General features: G+C 43.7%; 1 long non-coding RNA gene across 1 annotated transcript; it reads left to right on the top strand.

The window, feature by feature from the left end:
- Window positions 1-1,149: 1,149 nt before the first annotated feature.
- LOC138534614 (uncharacterized) lies at window positions 1,150-12,542 on the top strand. Its single transcript, XR_011284883.1, has 2 exons — window positions 1,150-1,313; window positions 10,512-12,542. It is a non-coding gene; the product is annotated as an uncharacterized lncRNA (long non-coding RNA).
- The last annotated feature ends 563 nt before the right edge of the window (window positions 12,543-13,105 follow it).

Raw genomic sequence — 13,105 nt, 5'->3', positions numbered from 1 at the left:
TTTTCCATTATGGCCAGCACTATATCTTCATCATCTTTTCCTGAGATCAGCTGTGCTTCTGTGATACATATTCTGCCTTTATTGGTCCTTCCACATAGTCTGGGGAAGTGGCATTTTGCCCCAAATCGGTGGCCCCCTGCCATAGCATTAAGGCATCCCTTTACATTACTATTGGGAGTATCCCAACCACATGGGTTACAAGTGGGACTATTGTCGCCCGTGCTCCTGTTGTTGGTCAACATAGACACCATGTCTGTGTATCCCCCACTACATACTACCGTGTGTACCCTTACGGACCACTTGGACCCCTTCTTCTTCATCGTTGCTAGAGGCTGAAGCCTCTTCATGCCAAAGTCTGTGCCTTCTTCCCTTGACATTTTTGAGACATTTGTGTGGCCTTTCTGTTTGCCCGGCCATAATTATTGATTCTTGGAAATTTCAATCCTAGGCCTGACACAACTTGTCTGGTAAAGCGTGATTGGAGTGATGCTTCACATGAGTATTCATCTTTCCGGCCGGTACATTTTCATCTTAAATATTAAGCTTCTTTAGTTGTTAACTGCACGATCCTCATTTTGCTTCTTGGAGAACAATGTATATCTCTCCAGTACTATGTCAGCCTCATGGACATTTCCTAGTGTGCAGCCCTCACGTTGTCATCTCCTGAAACACCATCAGCCCCACATCTAGTAATGGTCTAACCCAACAATCCTTAACCCTTTAATCTCCAAACGATGTAACAGAGTGGCTTCATTGTAGTCAATCCCAACGTGGTTCCCAATTGCGGCCCTGAAATGGACCGGAAAGGAATCCAGCTATCCTTTCCATGGAATCACAGACTCCGCAGTGGCAGCTAGAAATGGTGGGAGCGGGGATACAGTTGGTGTAAGTGTGATCTTTAAAGATTATGGAGTGTTGGAGACACTGATGTGCCGAGACAATGTTAAAAAGGGCGACTTTTTTAAACAGTCTTTGCAGGTTTGCTGCCCAGGCCCACTGCAACCTGCGCCAGTAATGCAATCAAAGGAAAAACTATACTATGCGGTCAAATACATTTCCTAGCAAAGCCAGGGACGTAGACAATGATATCCGTCTATGAGTCACGCAAGACGTCTCCTCTCACACTGTGTGCTGAAATGCACACGGTGTCCCTCACACCGCGTGCTGACACTGCACGCTGAATGCAGCCCACGTGGCGTACTGAGTTCTACAGCAAGCACTCTCCGCTCCATGTACCGATACACACTGCAAGACGACGATTAGCAGCAGGAGGTCGCCTCCGGGATACAGGGTGAGCCAGGCTCCGCAGAGAGGTAAGCTGCCAGCACTCAGCAGCGAGGAGGATTGCGGCTGGTCCACAGACAGCACACAGGTGAACTGAACTGTGCAGCTAGGAATGCTTATTATTAAAAAATGGGACGCATGGTCAGTGCCCCCCTGCCACTGCTGCTTTTACCCATAACATGCGCTCGCGAGCCAACTCGCAGATGAGAATTGTACACTATATTTTGCACTTTCAGAAAGGGTGCACGAGGGTAACTAGCGCAAAGCACAAACTGAACACCCTAGGGAACGTTGACTGCCATCATTGCTGACTGCCAGCGAATTGATAGTCTCACTGATGATCTGGGTAAGGAGTTATGGGGTGCCTGGGATTTCCTTCACAGGGTCAGCTGCCCACTGGTTCATGTAGCACAACCCCAACATCAGTCTGAAACCCTCAGAGTCAAACCCGGCATGCCATACACCCACGAAGATGGGGTTCACAGGCACTTAGGGAGACTGCAGTATTCGCACACCGGTAAGGCACTGGATGCAGACACTGGCCACACGTCACTCAAAGTAGGAGCAGATAGCGGACCCTCGCACATCCCACCATCTTTAAGGGACCACTATCTTTCACAAATTCTATCCTCACTACCAACAATCTTGCCAGTATCAGGGGACAGTATTGATCATGCATAAAAAACTGCACGATTTGTTGAATTTGGAATGCACTCAATTTGCTCTCGCCAGTATCAACCTACAGCATTGTTCCCTGTCACTCTTTTGGATATGATGTGGAGAAAAAAAACCCTCATATCTTGCTTTCAATTCCTGTGTGTTGTGCATTCTCCGTCTAAACACCTGCATGAACTTCTTGCACCAGCACACGTGAGTGTTTCCCCATCCGTGCGTTGTCCTGGAACAAGCAAGGCCCGGGGCCATGTTCAGCAGGTTTTGCCACATGAACATGTGCTAATAAGGCTTGAGAACGCCCAAAGCGATGTCAGTGTTGAAAGGCATACGCCCATTATACAGCTTCTTTTCACTGTTTAGCTTGATGGTGCTGCAGGCTGGGAAAGATGTTTCAAGGGCCATGCCAGAATCTGCTACCATCCCTGCTTCCAGTCCACCATAATGCAAAGATTGGAAATAGTGTGGCGTCCATCTAAAGCAGAAGTTACACCAACCTGGACCAACCTTTAACCAAACTCCATCCCAGTTCCATTTTGAACTTGAAAAACCTTTGTTTTATTTCATGTCCTGGTTAGGATTAGAGAGGGGTTAAGATTTGCAAAACAGGTTTTTTTGGCATCTGCCATGCTGATAAAATCCCATTGTATTGAATGTCTTTAATAATCACCTAGCTAGCAGGGGTGGACTGGGAACGAAAAGAGGCCCTGCAAATAATTTTCAAAGTGGCCCCATATTATACATTTTCAGCAATCTCAAACTTTTTCCTATGGGACAATTTGGAAATACCACACAAAAGAGGCCCAGGGTGCAGAGGCCTACCGGGAAATCTCCAGAGTTCCCTATAGGCCAGTCCACCCCTGCTAGCTAGTGGTAAAAGGTTCACAAGTGCATGTAGCCATGGCCATTCCAATCATACAATAAAGGCCATGAGGTATTCATCAGTCTTCTGCAATGCCCAATTACTGAGGAGGTGAGTGAATAGAATGACCGCTCCATTACTAACGTTGAGGAGAGAGCTAAGGCAGCGAAAAGGACATCTAAATAACACCCGAGCAAAGGCAAATGAGGGTATATTATTAAGGTAGGTAGTTCTTTCCTTATCCATTGCTGGCTGTCCAATTAAGGAGCATTTTTTGGGCACCGTACATAGCAGCGCCCTGACTGATACAGCTTTTAAAATAAGAGAGATCTCTTCTCAAGGTTGTGCTCCTATCCCCGCTGGCAAGAGAATGCCACCCTGTGCCCAAAAGCCCTCGAGATCATACCTTTTCAGTGGTAGGTGTGTGGAGCATGTTTATCATCTCTTTGTAGACATGAACAGACCTGGGAAGGTCAGCCATTATTTGTGAACCCCAAGATTCTTTGTATATGGACCCTAAACTCTTCCTGATCTTGCACTCGTTAGATGTCACTGCTTGGTTTTCCGCTTGTTTACTCTGCCATATTTGTGAGAACTATTTACACCCCTCCAATTAAACAATTCACGAGCCACCACTGCAAGAGGCAGCCCAACACTGTAGGTGTTCATTCCACTGAACGCCGTTAAGGGACAGTAGCTCAATTCTTCACACGTATGATGACATAATGGTTGACATATCCCAAAAATAAGGGTATCTATTAGAGAGGCAAACATGCAATTGGGAGTCCACAAATAAAATGGTGACAGAACTACGGGGAGCTGGATATACAAATCCACTCCTCTGGAACTTGGAAGATCTCCAAAACCACCAAATGATGAGTCCACCAAAAGAGGTGGAGCCCCAATTTTGATGAATGATAATCTTCTGCCAGCAATGCCATGGAAAATGCGGCTGGCAATATGGGATATATTTTGCAATCAAAATTAACTTGTGGCTGAGATGTAAAGAACAGTCTCAGTGGTATGTGGGAGAGTTCCCACTGCTCCCATTGTTGGCTCTGCTTGGTTGGTATCTCAGTACAAGCTACAACAGTCACATCAAGTAGAGTAGCCACCATGTTGGGTCTAACAGCTCCGCTTCGCAGCTCTCCTCACTCTTACAACATACCAGCCTTCTCTTCGAGTTCCTGCAGGAGCAGGAACCTAGGGTTTTCATGGTCTTGATCGTGAAGGTCTTCTCAGGAGATGCTGCCCACACATACGGTACCATGATGACGATGCATTTCCTATTTCCAGCAGGACCCATCTGAGTTGATGGCAATCTCCTTCAGACTCTACGTTTCAATTCCCACGACCAACACTGCACTATGTTAATTTACACACACAAACAAGAGTTTTACATACAGGCCTTCGTGGTGGGCCAGAGCAATCAAATGTGTTTCCATCTGAATATCTTTCAATCATAAATAAGCTATGTTAAAGTTTCAACATTGATGAAGAGGCAACATAGGACACATCAGTGGAGGGGTCACCCACACACCCACAAGATCTTCATCCGTGAGGCAGGCATTGATACATAATTACTTTTAGCAGTGAGTTCAGTACATACTAATTGCATTGTTACTCAGGGCACAGGACTCAACGTTTTTGGAAGTACAACATTTGCACCTGGTAGGTGTCGTGTAATACAAAGTGCCAAACTTGCCAATTAGGGCTTCAGATGACAGCATTAGAAGCTGAAAGCCAATAGTTTATTCAAAGTATGTGCTAAATGCTGAAAATAATGTATGGTAGCTCCTCCATTACACATTAGTGAGCTACAAGGAATATGCAGGCCCAGTTGGGGTGGTAGGTCACATTATGCATTGTGTATAGACAGTCAGGGCGGACACCCCAGTTCAGTAGCTAATGGAGACATTATTGGAGTGTTTGGAGCATTATGGCACCTATGTAGCCCTTAGATAGCCAATCTTTGAAGCGCTATGGACACTAAGCTATGAGTGCATGCCTTTTAGAGCTTTCTCACATGGGGTTAATTGATTTCGGCTTCTCCTAGAATATTCTGCCTCTCTTAGCCGGGGCTCTGCCGTGCTTCGTAAACAAATCCTCTTTCCCTGAGAAGGTCTGGTACGGCCTTGCCCACATGCTGATAAGACACATTCCAGTGCTTTTGCAGACAGGACTCCAAGGGAGGGGTACGAGCACGGATCATCTCAGAGAGAGCTGGGTTTTTCCATGAGCAAACCTATATTTTGCACAGGGAAAATTCTGGAACTGGGCGTCATGTTGATTGATGGCACGAGAGCACAAAAGGTGCACGCACCCAGAACTGGTGGGAGATCGATCCGTGGACTTGGTTCAAGCAAGAGCGAGTGCCCGGAACCTGACACTCTGTGCAGCACCCTGCAGCGCTGTCATCTGAGCTTAAGATGACCAGGGTGTCCAGCGCTGATTAATGATACCATCTTAATGGGCGTAAGACTGTGTTTCTATAGTTTTGTAGTTTCTCTAAGTTTTGTGTTTCTCTAAGTTTTGTGATTGCTCTAATGAGCTTTGTAATCTTCTATAACTTGAATTCCAAAGTGCTGCTAAATTTACTGTTTATGCTTTTTGTCTAATAAATGCTACGTTTATTCTGAAAGTGTCAATTTTTAACTAGCATGAGTTCATTGCTCAGCACGATAGGACCTGTATTTTGGGCTGAATTGAGTGATTTATGCTAATAAGGGCTGGTCCCGAGGAAGATTTTCCCCTTTTCAAGCCAGTAGGAGACTCTCATAGCAGACACACAAAGTGACACACATAGGTATGTTGCAATGGCATGATGTCAATTTTGTGCAAAAATCTCAGTGTTGGTGTGTACTACAGAATTTTCTGAATTGTAAATCGACAGCTGTCCCAGAGCCTCCTGCGCTTATTAGGCCCTAAATATTCATACATTATTGCATCTATGCTGCATTCGGTGTGCTTTGTACTCCTCATCTATATTGATGCATAAAACATGAAAGATTCAAATTTAAAGCTAGCGCCAATGCGCTGTCACCACAAACAAAACAATTTGGCATACCACGATGTACACATGTTTCAATTGTTTATTAGCTTGCTAACAATGTTTTCTTGAATGTATTGCATGGTTTCTACACCTTATATTTACAAACACTACACAAACCAATCAATCAATTTGCTATGTGCGCCTAAATCAATGGGGTCAACCAAGAACCCACAGTTACATAACTAATCCAAATGATTAGAACTGAACCAATTAGACTGTTTAGTATATGTGATCCCCTTCATGTTAGCATTCACTAAAGCATTTGTTTAACGTGTATTCCTCAGTATAATGAATTGCTCAGTTGCAATAGCAATTGTTTGAAATTTGTTGAGGATTTTCCTACAGTTTCCTGTTTTATTTTGCGCATGGTGCAATTTCTGTGTGTGTTTGCATTCTCTGTCCTTCACGAAGGGGATCACATTATATACCCATCCAACCAAATGGATTAAAAGAAAGTTTTACGAATTGGTCAATGAGAAACATCGAATAAAGTTTATGGAGTCCCAGAGCAAGCAGGCGTTGTTGACAAATTTTAAGTCCACAAGGTGTGAAACATGTGTTGATCAACACATGTTGTGAACAAACCCCACTCCAAAAGAACCTAAAGCTGCAACAAGAGTCCTGAGACATCTTGGCAACAATATCAAGCCAATGACCACTTGAGGGAGGGCACTCACCCACCAAAACATCTTTCACCGGAGTGTCACCGGGGAGAGACCTGAAAGAGAACCCTTCTGAGTGGAGAAGACCTCTTATCATTTAGACCCATTATGACCTGCCTACTATCTATATCAGTAAAAATAATTATGTGCTTGTGGGTAAAAACAGCATATTTCTTTTTTTATCACAGAATATGGGGGAGGCCCCCCGCACCTCACCTACTCTTTATACCCCCATTCCATGTACCTACCCTAACACCCTTATACCCCGAGATGGAAAACAATGTGATGACAAGTGGCAAAATATATTTGGGTGATTTTACCCACAACCAACGTGGTGAGCACCCAATATTCTACATGTCCTAAATAAACCTTGTGAAATGACACCCTTGAGTTGTATCCTTTATGGAGTCCACTTGACTTTGTGACATCTGGCACTTGTGTCCCTACACCCTATGCCACATGCATATTTTTTATATTGCAGTGAGCTGATGATTGGTTGTTGTGGGATAATACCAAGCTACCAACATGTTTTCATGGGCTGCCAGTCATGTCCTGCATTCTGTTTTTCTTTCCTGCTTGTATTCCACTTTGTGGCAGTGCCATTCCCAGAGAATATGTGTCAATGGCCGGGTGTCACATATTGGTGGATTGTTTGTGCTTGGTGGACCTGGATGGCCCCCCACACCCATGCTTTCTTCCAGTTTCTGTGCCTTTGATTTCTTCTTGCTCATGGCCTGCCTGAGGTCTTTCCATCTCTTGTGTGCATCTTTTTTGTTTTGGTTTGGACAATGGAAATAGCATTGGTAGCATATACAAGGGATGCCCATATGTCTCTTTTCTCCTATCCAGTGGGTGCGTGATATATTACACCAGGAAGCTGATCTTCACCTACATCATGCTGCCAACCAGCACCTCATGTTCAGTTTCGGTCTACCGTGCTGCCATACCAACCATCATCTTGTTTTGGACTGACAATATTTTGTTTGCTGCCTGTCTGCCTACGGCTTCCTTGGCTTCTACATTTTGGGTGATTAAAGAAATACACTAGCGCATGGACTTAGGGGGATGCTGAAAAATAATACACAGGGACATATCTGGAAGATACAACTTTGTAATTCCCAACAACAGCCATCCCAATACAGTAAGTGGGTGCATGTCTCTTCCACCAGCGTTCCTTCCATGCTCGAAGATGGTACACATCACTTCCATTAGCTGTGTTCTGATGCTGGAAGTAGGTGCACATCCCTTCCGTCAATGTTGGGGATTGGACTGCTGTTCTAGCTGACTTTACTGGTTTGCATTATGCAGCTGTTGTGCTGTTGTGATGTTGCACTTATTATCTAATGTTTAAAGGGCGGTCTCAGCAAAGGGTCAGTGGACTGCATATATGGCATAAGTCTGCAGGTATGCCCTCCATACATAAGGCCCGGAGAGTATTTTCTTTCCATGTGAAATTAACAGGATACCTTTATGATATCAGAACAATTTTTTCTGCCATTACCATCTAAAAGAGCGGCAGTCTCCCTCGTGGAGAAGAGAATTATCCATTCAAAAAGATATAGTGAGGTGTTGGGGTATTAATATTAAGGTTCGAAGCATGTTTGTTTAATTCACAATCTGGCATCATGTCATGGCATATGCTCATGGTGTAGAATTTTACAATCGATATCCTTAATTAGTTCCATCTGTGTACAATGTCTATGAAACGAAAACATATTTTCAGATTAGAAAGTGAAGAAGCAAAGAAGAAGGAAAACAGACACCAAAGACATTCATTGAAGTGATTTTCATTTTCTTGGTGAAGTGGCATATTCGGACTTTCATGTGACAACTCATTAATGGCCATTAGGCTGTTATGAAAACAGCAAAACCGCACGCGATAAGGCAAATGCAGCAGTTTTTGGGATTGTGCAACTATGTCAGAGCGTGGGTATTTGATTATAGTTCATACACAAGACCCCTTTTGCAGGCTCTCATTAAGGCCCAAGGGAACAAGGAAAAAATAGGATGGACTGAGGAAATGGAGGGAGGGTTTGAAGAATTGAAGAAAGCAATTTGTACAGTTTCAGTTTTAGGAATTCCCAACTTTTCTGAGGAGTTTTTATTATTTTCGCACACGCATGTGACAGTTATGACAGTGGTACTTACACAGAGGACTACACTAGGGTACAAACCTCTGGCATATTATAGTGGGATTTTAGATCCAGTTATGAGAGGACACTTTCCTTGTGAACAATCGCTGGTCAGCAGCTGCATTCGTCATTGAGAATTCTACCAGTATTGTGATGGGGTGTTTTATGACTTTATTTGGTGAGCATGCTTTGTTTGCTGTTTTGAAAAAACTTAAGGGTACATTGACATCTCAGAGGGCTTCTGCATATGAGGTAGTTATATTGAATCCAGCAATTAAAATAGTCAGGTGTAAAATAGTGAACCCTGCCACGTTTGTAGCTGAGCCTGTGGCAGCGGGTGAGCAGGTACTTGATTGCTCTAACTACGAGGAGTTCTATGATGATATTCCAAGAATAAAGGAGAATGCTGTAGCACGGGGGAGGTTCTCTTGATTGACGGGTCTTCAAAAATGTATCAAACCGATGAGGAAAGGCATTCAGGTTCAGCTGTGGAAAGGCATAGAGCTAATGGGGAATTTGAAGTGGTATCAAGTGCAAGACTACCATCTCACTTTTAGGCACAAGCAGCAGAATTGGTGGCTCTTATCGTCCTGACTCCACCTATGTGACATCAACCATGCACGCAGGGCTAGCACGTTGTAAAAGGAGGCGCTACCTCTGAGCGGATGGCACTCCAGTGCAACACACAGCATTATTGGACAGGCTTATCAAGGCACTACAACTCCCAGTAGCCATCGCAATAGTTAAATGCGCAGCACATACTAAGAGAACTGACTTTATCTCACACGGGAACACATCCGCAGATGGAGAGGCCAAAAGGGTTGCATATTCACCAGATATTTCAAGTTTTGATACTCCAAATGTAGAGAAAGTAGTCACAATTATGATTATAAACAAAGAGTTTCATCATTTGTTAAGAACACAGTTGATGGACGTTCAAGGCAGTGCTCCACAGGAAGAGCAAGACTTGTGGAAATGAACAGGGATCTTTATCCCCCTCTTAAGTATTGTGGTGACAGGACAGCACTGGAAAGCCGGTGATGCCTTTAGCCTTATTAAGGATAGCGCTTGAACAGCTGCACTACCCTGCGCATGTAACTAGGGAAAGCATCACAACAGCTATTGTGGAGGACTGGTTTGTACCGAACCTGTTAGAACACATTGCATTTTACATAGTAAATTGCATTGTATATCAAAGGTTTACTGCTGGGCACATACTCCGAACAATCAGAGGAGTGATTCCTCGACCGAACGGTCTTTTTCAGCATTTACATATTGACTATGTTGATATGCTGTAAGTATGTAGTGGATATAGGTATATGGTAGTGGTGGTGTTCCCCTTTTCAAGATGGATTGGAGCAGGTCCATGTACACAACCTGATGCCACTTGCGCTGCAAGGTTTTTAGTCTGAGAAGTCTTTCCTAGATGGGGAGTATGCGAGGTGCTGAGATCCGACAATGGGCCCCATTTTGTTAATGAGGTATTTGAATAGATTACCCTATTGCTTAGTATAAAACATAGGTTTTCTTCGGCTTATCACCGCAAGCGAATGGGATATGTGAGAGACTCAACAGTCTTCTCAAAGAGAGAATAGCCAAGTTAAAATTGACACTGAAGAAGGGATGGCCGTATTGCCTGCCCCTTGCATTATATGCATTAGGAATCAGCCTGGGTCGGGCCACCATCTCACACCCCACGAGTTAGTGACAGGGAGGTGAATGCGATGCCCTTGTCTCCTCAATCAAGGAGCAGAAATGATGCCCAGATGACTGCAGAATTGTTAGGAAATTAGTTACATACTTATTTCACATGTATGACCGCTAGTATCTTTGTCATTTCATTTCAGATCAACTCAAGCGCAAGGGGTGCCAGTCTCAGGACACAGATGAAGACCATTCAGCAACCAGACCTAAAGAATTATTATCTGTACCTAAATTATTCTTTGGAGACCCAGTCCTAGTGAGCAACTTCACAAGGAAGTGGCAGCAGCCCCGTTTTAGTGGTCCCTTCATAGTTGAGAATATCACTCCATCAGCTGTAAAAGTCCAAGAAAGGCATGCCTGGATACACCTGGGTGACGTGAAGCCATATGCTGATGAGACCGATGCGCTCCCACCCTTTGAGTCAGAAGCAAGACAAGAAGAAGTAGTTCAGCACATGCAGACTCAATCGATGACGAGGCAGAAGGACGCTAAGATTGCTGATTAAATAAATGCAAGTGTGCATTTGGACTGTGGCTCACCCCAGACACTCTTTATAGATATTTTAGCAGGAGTGCAAAAACAAACGTTCTTGATCCACAGGAATCCTTGAATTGGACTTTAGAACGTGTTGATGTGCCAAATATGCCAGATCTAGACTTTGAGTTCGATGATTGGAAAAGGGAGCAGTTCCCCGATTCATTCCTCACTGAGTTTCTCTTTGGTTAAAAAATATGGTTCTATCAGATGTGGATGCCCATAGACTAATTATCGCTGTCTTTATATACATACTCCAAGCCTATCCTGCTCTTGTTTGGTGTAGTACAAATATTTGTGTGCTTCTGCAAGATCCTAAAAATGGCCCTGCGATTAGAAGGTTACTTGCAGCGATAATCGAACACATCCTGCAGCTTCGTGAGCATCTAATGAGGTTGCCTGATTAAAATGTTTTTTTCCTTTCTCAAAAGTAGTACACAGGCATAATGTGGACTGTTGAGAATAATTACGTTCGGAAAGTGAGCAACCTCAGCGACGTGTGGAGAATCAAAAGTGGTGGGGACTCATGTATTGGTGCATAATATATGCTTGCTCGCCATTCATTATTGTTTTTCTGATTTTACTACTCCATACTGTCTACTTCATTGGTCGCAAAAAGGTAGGAGTCCCTTTGATTCTTCCCACTCCAGTGACAGATGCAGAATTATCTTTTGCAAAGAGACCAAGCCCATATGTGATTATCCCTACACCAGTGACACATGTGAAGCCACCCATTTCACTGACAAGTGTTCCTATGATTCCCCCTGTAGGATGGTCTGTTTGATGGTCTGTTTTTAATATACTCTATGATCATTATGTACAAGCTCATTTGGCAAGAAAGAGACCAAAGAGAAGCACAAGGGAAGATGATTATGAGTTACACTGAACATGAGAAGCAAGACAAGCTCCTGTTGAGGTGTAATTGAAAAACACTAAAAGTGCCAGGTTGTATTCATTTAATAGTATTAAATGCAATAAAGGAGCTCAAAACACAGTCGCCTGTCACATGATCAAGTTGGAAATAGACTTGGGGTGAGCTACACCGAGAAGCAGAAGATAAGACCATGCTCACACTCCCTTTTATTCTCAGGCACAGTGATACTTGCAAGGCCTAGTTCAAAGGACTAATTGAATGGCAGATAGTAGTAGTGGTGATGGATGTTGGCTAATTGGGTGGGGAGGCATGACCAAGCCAACCCTACAGCACCTGGAGTAACAGCTTGTGTGCTGCTAGCGAGTGGAATATTCCACAAGTTTACAAGTGTGCCAACCAATTATAGAGGGCCACGTAGCTGAGAGCTCTACAGTTTGAAAGCCAATGAAACATTGTATATTTTCATGACACGGAAGATGACTTGCACTAGGGGTGGGCAAAGCTGTCCACCTGACCTTAGAGACCCAATCACTATCCCATACCCCATAGAAAGTATACCTAGATGTAGCCTTTAAGCCTATCACAAACCCCCATAGGTTTTGCTTATTTTGCCACGTAGTCTGACATCAGTGATGATGAGGTTTTGCTATAAAAGAATGCTTTGTTAAATTAAATGTATTGAGAGAATACTTGTGCTGCGTCCGTTGATGTCCGTTGTACTCCCTGTTTTAGACAATTGCAATTAAAAACAGTTATGTTTTGTCAACTTCCTGAGTCAGTCTGACTATTAATGTTAGAGTAAGATCTGCATCCCCATACATCTCAGATATTGTTACCTTGTCTTAAAGGGCCTACAGGTTTACCTTCTTTGCTGTCTTCTTGCACTGTGTAATTATTATCCTGATCACACAGAATCTAAACATCACCATCACTAATACTGCTCCCAGGAACTTGAAGATATTCACCATCCATTGTAGAACCCATGAGAAGATAGACGCGAACCAACTGTCATCTGCAATGTCTTCAGTTTCATCTTCCATCTGATCGTGCAATTTCGTCAGCAACGTTATGGTCTCTGTCAAGGTCCCATTCTCGTCATCATGAGAAGGCATGAAAGTGCAACATGATTCCTCGATTTTGGCACAAACTCCACCATCCATCGCTGTGATCATATCAAGGACATATCTATTCTGGAGGGTCATCAATCTTATGGCCCTCAATTTTTCTTTGATAGCATTGAATCCCTTTATGGTAGTGTTGATTGTCTGCAGGAGCTCCCAGTGAGTGATTTGCAACCACTTCGCATTGGCCATCGTCTGGATTACTGGC

This window comes from Ambystoma mexicanum, chromosome 1p, assembly GCF_040938575.1.
Source record: "Ambystoma mexicanum isolate Mex_15411 chromosome 1p, UKY_AmexF1_1, whole genome shotgun sequence".
NCBI lineage: Eukaryota > Metazoa > Chordata > Amphibia > Caudata > Ambystomatidae > Ambystoma > Ambystoma mexicanum.
The sequence above is the reverse complement of the archived record's forward strand: the minus strand, read 5'-3'. Positions and strand labels throughout refer to the sequence as shown.